Source organism: Bubalus kerabau, chromosome 8, assembly GCF_029407905.1.
Source record: "Bubalus kerabau isolate K-KA32 ecotype Philippines breed swamp buffalo chromosome 8, PCC_UOA_SB_1v2, whole genome shotgun sequence".
In the NCBI taxonomy this organism is placed as follows: Eukaryota; Metazoa; Chordata; class Mammalia; order Artiodactyla; family Bovidae; genus Bubalus; species Bubalus kerabau.
The window spans coordinates 3,738,309-3,750,011 of NC_073631.1; positions in this window are offsets into that span (position 1 = coordinate 3,738,309).

Sequence of the window (11,703 nt, forward strand, 5' to 3'; positions counted from 1 at the left end):
AACCTAGAATTCTGTGCTCTGCTGTGCTTAGTCTCTCAGTTGTGTCTGACTGTTTATGATCCCACACAGTGTAGCACACCAGACTCCTCCATCCATGGGGATTCTCCAGGCAAGAATACTGGAGTGGGTTGTTATACCTTCCTCCAGGTTATCTCCCCAACCCAGGTCTCCCTCATTGCAGGCAGATTCTTTACTGTCTGAGCCATCAGGAAAGCCCTAGAATTCTGTATACTCTGATATTACCCTTCAAAAGTGAAGGAGAAATAGAAACCTTCTCAAACAAACAAAAGTTGAAGAAATTTGTTGTCAGTAGACCTGTCTTACAAAAAATCTTAAAAATCCTTTAGAAAGAAGGGAAAAAATACAGGTCACAAACTTATATCTATGTAAAGAAGGAAATTTTCAGTGGAGGAACAAGTGAAAGTAAGCCCAAAATCTGGGGGCCTGGATTCTAAGTCCCCTGTCTGTGGTAGTTCAGGATACTGGCATTTATTCTTCCTACTCATAACTGATATAACAGGTTATAGTTTCTTGAAAATGATAATACCAAAAAAGCTTTTAATTACTTATGTATGTATATAATTACACATTATATAATATGTATATATATGCTGATGAGTAAGTGTAGTGAATTATAGCAATAATATAACAGGTAGAGGGAGGAACTGGTATTATTTTGTTACTATAAGAGACTTGCTGTTCCTGTGAAGTGGTACAATATTATTAAAAAAAAAAAAAAAAAAAGAAAGTGAAAACTTGAATTAGCTCTAAATGCACATTGCAACTCTAGGGTAACCATTGAAAAAGTAAAAAAGAAAACCCACATGATAAAATCAACATATTTTTTAAAAGCATTTGGCAAAATCCAATATACATTTGTTTAACATGATCCATGTATAATGCAAAAAGGAAAGGAAATGGATTAAGGACATAGCATGGTACTTGAGGTTGATGATCACAGGTTTAGTGCAAGACTAGTATTGGTTGTCATTCATTCAGTCATTCAGCACAAGGGCTCAAGGAAGCTGTCATATAGCTGGATTAAACCACGTTGTGGTTTTGCAAAGCAGTTATGACAAAGAATGGTTATAATGATTGACTGTAGAATTAAGACAGATGAGGAGGGTAGTGAGTCCATTAAAAGAGTAGTGGTCAGAGAAAAGTGTTGTTTGAATCATTCCAGTGGTGATTCCTTTGAGTTGAAAGATCTGTGATATAGAAGAAGTTGTTGGAAAAATAGGAGGTGGAGTTCATAGAGTAGATGGATAAAATTAAAGCTAAGAATGAGTTGTAGTAATGAAACGAATAAGATAAGCACAAGGATGATAGCTGAAGTAAAGAGAAGAGAAAGATCATTTGAGGATAGGAATTTGATGAGGAAATGGGAAGTCTAGGTGTTAGTATTAAAATTTCCAAAAATTAAATAGGATCAATGATCCAGATAAAGGATAGGGAGCCACTGGAGTTGCTGTAGGAAAGTCACAGTAGAGGATTGTGAAGGCATAGTCATACCTGATGGCATATTCAGTCTTGTTTTTGTTTTCTTGTGTCTAATTTTTGGAGCAGGAAAAGAAGTGGTCTAAAATGAAACCAGGCATCAAAGACACCTTCTCCGCCTGCAGGCTTAATGGCATAAAGTTTCTAAGAAGAAACAAAAAGGAGAGCCAATATTAGAAAAGTAAATAGGGAATACACATGGTTTTATTAGGTCAAGGAGGGGAATGGATGATTTTGTATAATTACATATTAGATTGACCAAAAATTTCCTATGATTTTTTTAAAATTTTATTTTATTTTTAAATTTTACATAATTGTATTAGTTTTGCCAAATATCAAAATGAGTCTGCCACAGGTATACATGTGTTCCCCATCCTGAACCCTCCTCCCTCCTCCCTCCCCATACCCTCCCTCTGGGTCCTCCCAGTGCACCAGCCCCAAGCATCCAGTATCGTGCATCCCACCTGGACTGGCGACTCATTTCATATATGATATTTTACATGTTTCAATGCCATTCTCCCAATTCTTCCCACCCTCTCCCTCTCCCACAGAGTCCATAAGACTGTTCTATACATCAGTGTCTCTTTTGCTGTCTCGTACACAGGGTTATTGTTACCATCTTTCTAAATTCCATATATATGTGTTAGTATACTGTATTGGTGTTTTTCTTTCTGGCTTACTTCACTCTGTATAATAGGCTCCAGTTTCATCCACCTCATTAGAACTGATTCAAATGTGTTCTTTTTAATGGCTGAGTAATACTCCATTGTGTATATGTACCACTGCTTTCTTATCGATTCATCTGCTGATGGACATCTGGGTTGCTTCCATGTCCTGGCTATTATAAACAGTGCTGCGATGAACATTGGGGTACACGTGTCTCTTTCCCTTCTGGTTTCCTCAGTGTGTATGCCCAGCAGTGGGATTGCTGGATCATAAGGCAGTTCTATTTCCAGTTTTTTAAGGAATCTCCACACTGTTCTCCATAGTGGCTGTACTAGTTTGCATTCCCACCAACAATGTAAGAGGGTTCCCTTTTCTCCACACCCTCTCCAGCATTTATTGCTTGTAGACTTTTGGATCGCAGCCATTCTGACTGATGTGAAATGGTACCTCATAGTGGTTTTCATTTGCATGTCCCTGATAATGAGTGATGTTGAGCATCTTTTCATGTGTTCGTTAGCCATCTGTATGTCTTCTTTGGAGAAATGTCTGTTTAGTTCTTTGGCCCATTTTTTGATTGGGTCATTTATTTTTCTGGAATTGAGCTGTAGGAGTTGCTTGTATATTTTTGAGATTAGTTGTTTGTCAGTTGCTTCATTTGCTATTATCTTCTCCCATTCTGAAGGCTGTCTTTTCACCTTGCTAATAGTTTCCTTTGATGTGCAGAAGCTTTTAAGGTTAATTAGGTCCCATTTGTTTATCTTTGCTTTTATTTCCAATATTCTGGGAGGTGGGTCATAGAGGATCCTGCTGTGATGTATGTCAGAGAGTGTTTTGCCTATGTTCTCCTCTAGGAGTTGTATAGTTTCTGGTCTTACGTTGAGATCTTTAATCCATTTTGAGTTTATTTTTGTGTATGGTGTTAGAAAGTGTTCTAGTTTCATTCTTTTACAAGTGGTTGACCAGATTTCCCAGCACAACTTGCTAAAGAGATTGTCTTTAATCCATTGTCTATTCTTGCCTCCTTTGTCAAAGATAAGGTGTCCATATGTGCGTGGATTTATCTCTGGGCTTTCTATTCTGTTCCATTGATCTATATTTCTGTCTTTGTGCCAGTACCATACTGTCTTGATAACTGTGGCTTTATAGTAGAGCCTGAAGTCAGGTAGGTTGATTCCTCCAGTTCCATTCTTCTTTCTTAAGATCGCTTTGGCTATTCGAGGTTTTCTGTATTCCCATACAAATTGTGCAATTATTTGTTCTAGCTCTGTGAAGAATACTGTTGGTAGCTTGATAGGGATTGAATTGAATCTATAAATTGCTTTGGGTAGTATACTCATTTTCACTATTTTGATTCTTCCAATCCATGAACATGGTATATTTCTCCATCTGTTAGTGTCCTCTTTGATTTCTTTCACCAGTGTTTTATAGTTTTCTATATACAGGTCTTTAGTTTCTTTAGGTAGATATATTCCTAAGTATTTTATTCTTTCCGTTGCAATGGTGAATGGAATTGTTTCCTTAATTTCTCTTTCTGTTTTCTCATTATTAGTGTATAGGAATGCAAGGGATTTCTGTGTGTTGATTTTATATCCTGCAACTTTACTATAGTCATTGATTAGTTCTAGTAATTTTCTGGTGGAGTCTTTAGGGTTTTCTATGTAGAGGATCATGTCATCTGCAAAGAGTGAGAGATTTACTTCTTCTTTTCCAATTTGGATTCCTTTTATTTCTTTTCCTGCTCTGATTGCTGTGGCCAAAACTTCCAAAACTATGTTGAATAGTAATGGTGATAGTGGACACCCTTGTCTTGTTCCTGACTTTAGAGGAAATGCTTTCAATTTTTCACCATTGAGGATAATGTTTGCTGTGGGTTTGTCATATATAGCTTTTATTATGTTGAGGTATGTTCCTTCTATTCCTGCTTTCTGGAGAGTTTTTATCATAAATGGATGTTGAATTTTGTCAAAGGCTTTCTCTGAATCTATTGAGATAATCATATGGTTTTTATTTTTCAGTTTGTTAATGTGGTGTATTACATTGATTGATTTGCGGATATTGAAGAATCCTTGCATCCCTGGGATAAAGCCCACTTGGCCATGGTGTATGATCTTTTTAATGTGTTGTTGGATTCTGATTGCTAGAATTTTGTTAAGGATTTTTGCATCTATGTTCATCAGTGATATTGGCCTGTAGTTTTCTTTTTTTGTGGGATCTTTGTCAGGTTTTGGTATTAGGGTGATGGTGGCCTCATAGAATGAGTTTGGAAGTTTACCATCCTCTGCAATTTTCTGGAAGAGTTTGAGCAGGATAGGTGTTAGCTCTTCTCTAAATTTTTGGTAGAATTCAGCTGTGAAGCCGTCTGGACCTGGGCTTTTGTTTGCTGGAAGATTTCTGATTACGGTTTCAATTTCCGTGTTTGTGACGGGTCTGTTAAGATTTTCTATTTCTTCCTGGTCGAGTTTTGGAAAGTTGTACTTTTCTAAGAATTTGTCCATTTCTTCCTCGTTGTCCATTTTATTGGCATATAATTGTTGATAGTACTCTCTTATGATCCTTTGTATTTCTGTGTTGTCTGTTGTGATCTCTCCATTTTCATTTCTAATTTTATTGATTTGATTTTTCTCCCTTTGTTTCTTGATGAGTCTGGCTAATGGTTTGTCAATTTTATTTATCCTTTCAAAAAACCAGCTTTTGGTTTTGTTGATTTTTGCTATGATCTCTTTTGTTTCTTTTGCATTTATTTCTGCTCTAAGTTTTTTTTTTTTTTTTTTTAATTTTATTTTATTTTTAAACTTTATATAACTGTATTAGATTTGCCAAATATCAAAATGAATCCGCCACAGGTATACATGTGTTCCCCATCCTGAACCCTCCTCCCTCCTCCCTCCCCATTCCATCCCTCTGGGTCGTCCCAGTGCACCAGCCCCAAGCATCCAGTATCGTGCATCGAACCTGGACTGGCAACTCATTTCATACATGATATTTACATGTTTCAATGCCATTCTCCCAAATCTTCCCACCTTCTCCCTCTCCCACAGAGTCCATAAGACTGTTCTATACATCAGTGTCTCTTTTGCTGTCTCGTACACAGGGTTATTGTTACCATCTTTCTAAATTCCATATATATGCGTTAGTATACTGTATTGGTGTTTTTCTTTCTGGCTTACTTCACTCTGTATAATAGGCTCCAGTTTCATCCACCTCATTAGAACTGATTCAAATGTATTCTTTTTAATGGCTGAATAATACTCCATTGTGTATATGTACCACAGCTTTCTTATCCATTCATCTGCTGATGGACATCTAGGTTGCTTCCATGTCCTGGCTATTATAAACAGTGCTGCGATGAACATTGGGGTACTCGTGTCTCTTTCCCTTCTGGTTTTCTCAGTGTGTATGCCCAGCAGTGGGATTGCTGGATCATAAGGCAGTTCTATTTCCAGTTTTTTAAGGAATCTCCACACTGTTCTCCATAGTGGCTGCACTAGTTTGCATTCCCACCAACAGTGTAAGAGGGTTCCCTTTTCTCCACACCCTCTCCAGCATTTATTACTTGTAGACTTTTGGATTGCAGCCATTCTGACTGGCGTGAAATGGTACCTCATAGTGGTTTTGATTTGCATTTCTCTGATAATGAGTGATGTTGAGCATCTTTTCATGTGTTTGTTAGCCATCTTTATGTCTTCTTTGGAGAAATGTCTATTTAGTTCTTTGGCCCATTTTTTGATTGGGTCATTTATTTTTCTGGAGTTGAGCTGTAGGAGTTGCTTGTATATTCTCGAGATTAGTTGTTTGTCAGTTGCTTCATTTGCTATTATCTTCTCCCATTCTGAAGGCTGTCTTTTCACCTTGCTAATAGTTTCCTTTGATGTGCAGAAGCTTTTAAGGTTAATTAGGTCCCATTTGTTTATTTTTGCTTTTATTTCCAATATTCTGGGAGGTGGGTCATAGAGGATCCTGCTGTGATGTATGTCAGAGAGTGTTTTGCCTATGTTCTCCTCTAGGAGTTTTATAGTTTCTGGTCTTATGTTTAGATCTTTAATCCATTTTGAGTTTATTTTTGTTTATGGTGTTAGAAAGTGTTCTAGTTTCATTCTTTTACAAGTGGTTGACCAGAGTTCCCAGCACCACTTGTTAAAGAGATTGTCTTTAATCCATTGTATATTCTTGCCTCCTTTGTCGAAGATAAGGTGTCCATATGTGCGTGGATTTATCTCTGGGCTTTCTATTTTGTTCCATTGATCTATATTTCTGTCTTTGTGCCAGTACCATACTGTCTTGATAACTGTGGCTTTGTAGTAGAGCCTGAAGTCAGGTAGGTTGATTCCTCCAGTTCCATTCTTCTTTCTCAAGATCGCTTTGGCTATTCGAGGTTTTTTGTTTTTCCATACAAATTGTGAAATTATTTGTTCTAGCTCTGTGAAGAATGCTGTTGGTAGCTTGATAGGGATTGCATTGAATCTATAGATTGCTTTGGGTAGTATACTCATTTTCACTACATTGATTCTTCCAATCCATGAACATGGTATATTTCTCCATCTGTTAGTGTCCTCTTTGATTTCTTTCACCAGTGTTTTATAGTTTTCTATATATAGGTCTTTAGATTCTTTAGGTAGATATATTCCTAAGTATTTTATTCTTTCCGTTGCAATGGTGAATGGAATTGTTTCCTTAATTTCTCTTTCTGTTTTCTCATTATTAGTGTATAGGAATGCAAGGGATTTCTGTGTGTTGATTTTATATCCTGCAACTTTACTATAGTCATTGATTAGTTCTAGTAATTTTCTGGTGGAGTCTTTAGGGTTTTCTATGTAGAGGATCATGTCATCTGCAAACAGTGAGAGCTTTACTTCTTCTTTTCCAATTTGGATTCCTTTTATTTCTTTTTCTGCTCTGATTGCTGTGGCCAAAACTTCCAAAACTATGTTGAATAGTAATGGTGAAAGTGGGCACCCTTGTCTTGTTCCTGACTTTAAAGGAAATGCTTTCAATTTTTCACCATTGAGGATAATGTTTGCTGTGGGTTTGTCATATATAGCTTTGATTATGTTGAGGTAGGTTCCTTCTATTCCTGCTTTCTGGAGAGTTTTGATCATAAATGGATGTTGAATTTTGTCAAAGGCTTTCTCTGAATCTATTGAGATAATCATATGGTTTTTATTTTTCAATTTGTTAATGTGGTGTATTACATTTATTGATTTGCGGATATTGAAGAATCCTTGCATCCCTGGGATAAAGCCCACTTGGTCATGGTGTATGATCTTTTTAATGTGTTGTTGGATTCTGATTGCTAGAATTTTGTTAAGGATTTTTGCATCTATGTTCATCAGTGATATTGGCCTGTAGTTTTCTTTTTTTGTGGGATCTTTGTCAGGTTTTGGTATTAGGGTGATGGTGGCCTCATAGAATGAGTTTGGAAGTTTACCATCCTCTGCAATTTTCTGGAAGAGTTTGAGCAGGATAGGTGTTAGCTCTTCTCTAAATTTTTGGTAGAATTCAGCTGTGAAGCCGTCTGGACCTGGGCTTTTGTTTGCTGGAAGATTTTTGATTACGGTTTCAATTTCCGTGCTTGTGATGGGTCTGTTAAGATTTTCTATTTCTTCCTGATCGAGTTTTGGAAAGTTGTACTTTTCTAAGAATTTGTCCATTTCTTCCACGTTGTCCATTTTATTGGCATATAATTGTTGATAGTAGTCTCTTATGATCCTTTGTATTTCTGTGTTGTCTGTTGTGATCTCTCCATTTTCATTTCTAATTTTATTGATTTGATTTTTCTCCCTTTGTTTCTTGATGAGTCTGGCTAATGGTTTGTCAATTTTATTTATCCTTTCAAAGAACCAGCTTTTGGTTTTGTTGATTTTTGTTATGGTCTCTTTTGTTTCTTTTGCATTTATTTCTGCTCTAATTTTTAAGATTTCTTTCCTTCTACTAACCCTGGGGTTCTTCATTTCTTCCTTTTCTAGTTGCTTTAGGTGTAGAGTTAGGTTGTTTATTTGACTTTTTTCTTGTTTCTTGAGGTGTGCCTGTATTGTTATGAACTTTCCCCTTAGGACTGCTTTTACCGTGTCCCACAGGTTTTGGGTTGTTGTGTTTTCATTCTCATTCATTTCTATGCAAATTTTGATTTCTTTTTTTGATTTCTTCTATGATTTGTTGGTTATTCAGCAGCGTGTTGTTCAGCCTCCATATGTTGGAATTTTTAATAGTTTTTCTCCTGTAATTAAGATCTAATCTTACTGCATTGTGGTCAGAGAAGATGCTTGGAATGATTTCTATTTTTTTGAATTTACCAAGGCTAGCTTTATGGCCCAGGATGTGATCTGTCCTGGAGAAGGTTGCATGTGTGCTTGAGAAAAGGTGAAATTCATTGTTTTGGGATGAAATGTCCTATAGATATCAATTAGGTCTAACTGGTCTGTTGTATCATTTAAATTTTGTGTTTCCTTGTTAATTTTCTGTTTAGTTGATCTATCCATAGGTGTGAGTGGGGTATTAAAGTCTCCCACTATTTTTGTGTTATTGTTAATTTCTCCTTTCATACTTGTTAGCATTTGCCTTACATACTGCGGTGCTCCCGTGTTGGGTGCACATATATTTACAATTGTTATATCTTCTTCTTGGATTGATCCTTTGATCATTATGTAGTGACCTTCTTTTTCTCTTTTCACAGCCTTTTTTTTAAAGTCTATTTTATCTGATATGAGTATTGCTACTTCTGCTTTCTTTTGTTCCCTATTTGCATGGAAAATCTTTTTCCAGCCCTTCACTTTCAGTCTGTATGTGTCCCCGTTTTGAGGTGGGTCTCTTGTAGACAACATATGTAGGGGTCTTGTTTTTGTATCCATTCAGCCAGTCTTTGCCTTTTGGTTGGGGCATTCAACCCATTTATGTTTAAGGTAATTACTGATAAGTATGATCCCATTGCCATTTACTTTATTGTTTTGGGTTTGAATTTATACACCATTTTTGTGTTTCCTGTCTAGAGACTATCCTTTAGTATTTGTTGGAGAGCTGGTTTGGTGGTGCAGAATTCTCTCAGCTTTTGCTTGTCTGAAAAGCTTTTGATTTCTCCTTCATACTTGAATGAGATCCTTGCTGGGTACAATAATCTGGGCTGTAGGTTATTTTCTTTCATCATTGTAAGTATGTCTTGCCATTCCCTCCTGGCTTGAAGAGTTTCTATTGAAAGATCAGCTGTTATCTTTATGGGTATTCCCTTGTGTGTTATTTGTTGTTTTTCCCTTGCTGCTTTTAATATTTGTTCTTTGTGTTTGATCTTTGTTAATTTGATTAATATGTGTCTTGGGGTGTTTCACCTTGGGTTTATCCTGTTTGGGACCCTCTGGGTTTCTTTGACTTGGGTGATTATTTCCTTCCCCATTTTAGGGAAGTTTTCAACTATTATCTCCTCAAGTATTTTATCATGGCCTTTCTTTTTGTCTTCTTCTTCTGGGACCCCTATGATTCGAATGTTGTAGCGTTTAATATTGTCCTGGAGGTCTCTGAGATAGTCCTCATTTCTTTTAATTCGTTTTTCTTTTATCCTCTCTGATTCATTTATTTCTACCATTCTATCTTCTAATTCACTAATCCTATCCTCTGCCTCTGTTATTCTACTATTTGTTGCCTCCAGAGTGTTTTAATTTCACTTATTGCATTATTCATTATATATTGACTCTTTTTTATTTCTTCTAGGTCCTTGTTAAACCTTTCTTGCATCTTCTCAATCCTTGCCTCCAGGCTATTTATCTGTGATTCCATTTTAATTTCAAGATTTTGGATCAATTTCACTATCATTATTTGGAATTCTTTATCAGGTAGATTCCCTATCTCTTCCTCTTTTGTTTGGTTTGGTGGGCATTTATCCTGTTCCTTTATCTGCTGGCTATTCCTCTGTTTCTTCATCTTGTTTAAATTGCTGAGTTTGGGGTGTCCTTTCTGTATTCTGGCAGTTTGTGGAGTTCTCTTTATTGTGGTGTTTCCTCGCTGTGTGTGGGTTTGTACAGGTGGCTTGTCAAGGTTTCCTGGTTAGGGAAGCTTGCGTTGTTGTTCTGGTGGATGGAGCAGTATTTCTTCTCTCTGGAGTGTAATGAAATGTCCAGTAATGAGTTATGAGATGTCTATGGTTTTGGGGTGACTTTGGGCAGGCTGTACCTTGAAGCTCAGGGCTGTGTTCCTTTGTTGCTGGAGAATTTGCTTGGTATGTCTTGCCCTGGAACTTGTTGGCCCTTGTGTGGTGCTTGGTTTCAGTGTCAGTATGGAGGCGTTTGATGAGCTCCTGTCAATTAATGTTCCTTGGAGTCAGGAGTTCCCTGGAGTCAGGGTTTGGACTTAAGCCTCCTACTTCCAGTTATCGGTCTTATTTTTACAGTAGTTTCAAAACCTCTCCTTCTATACAGCACCACTGATAAAACATCTACGTTAAAAATGAGCAGTTTCTCTACTGTGAGGGTCACTCAGAGAGGTTCACAGCGTTACATGGAGAAGAGAAGAGGGAGGAGGGAGTTAGAGGTGATCCAAATGAGATGAGGTGGAATCAATAGTGGAGAGAGTGGGCTAGCCAGTAGTCACTTTCTTATGTGCACTCCACAACTGGACCACTCAGTGATGTTCATGGAGTAATACAGAGAAGAGAAGAAGGAGGAAGGAGACAGAGGTGGCCAGAAGGATAAAAGGGGGGAATGAAAAGGAGGGAGACAGATCCAGCCAGTAATCAGTTCCCTAAGTGTTCTCTGCCGTCTGGAACACACAGAAATTCACAGAGTTGGGTAGAGTAGAGAGGGGTTAGGGAGGAGATACAGGCGACCTGGTGGAGAAAATGGAGAGTCCAAAGGGAGAGAGAGCAGTCAAGCCAGTAATCTCGCTCCCTAGTGAAAAATGGGTCCTGAAGATTGGGTTCTTAAAGGTACAAAATTGGTAACAAATTCATAAAAGCAAAAATTAAAAATCTAGAGTAGAGTCTGGAATTTCAAAAATACTATGTTAATGAAAAGAAGAAGGAAAAGAAAGAGAGAAAAAACGAACAAAGAAAAACAAACAAGGTCGCGAAAATTATAAAGAAACTACAGGTACAAAATTGATAACTAATACCAAAAAGCAAAAATTAAAAATCTAGAGTAGAGTTTGGAATTTCAAAAATACAATGTTAAAAAAAAGAAGAAGAAAAATAAAGAGAGAAAACAAACAAACCAAAAAAAGCAATGTCACAAAAATTATAAAGAAAATACAGGTACACAATTGATATCAAATACCAAAAAGCATAAATTAAAAATCTTGAGTAGAGTTTGGAATTGCAGATATATGATGTTATATAAAAGAAGAAGAGAAAGAAACAGAGAAAAAAAAAAAGTCACAGAAATTATAAAAAACCTATAGGTACAAAATTGATAACATATACCAAAAGGCTAAAATTAAAAATCTAGAGTAGAGTTTGGAATTTCAAAAATACAATGTTAAGGAAAAGAAGAAAAAGAAAGGAAAAAAAAAAACACGGTCAAAAAATTATAAAATATATATATGAAGTTTGCTGAAGAAGAAAAA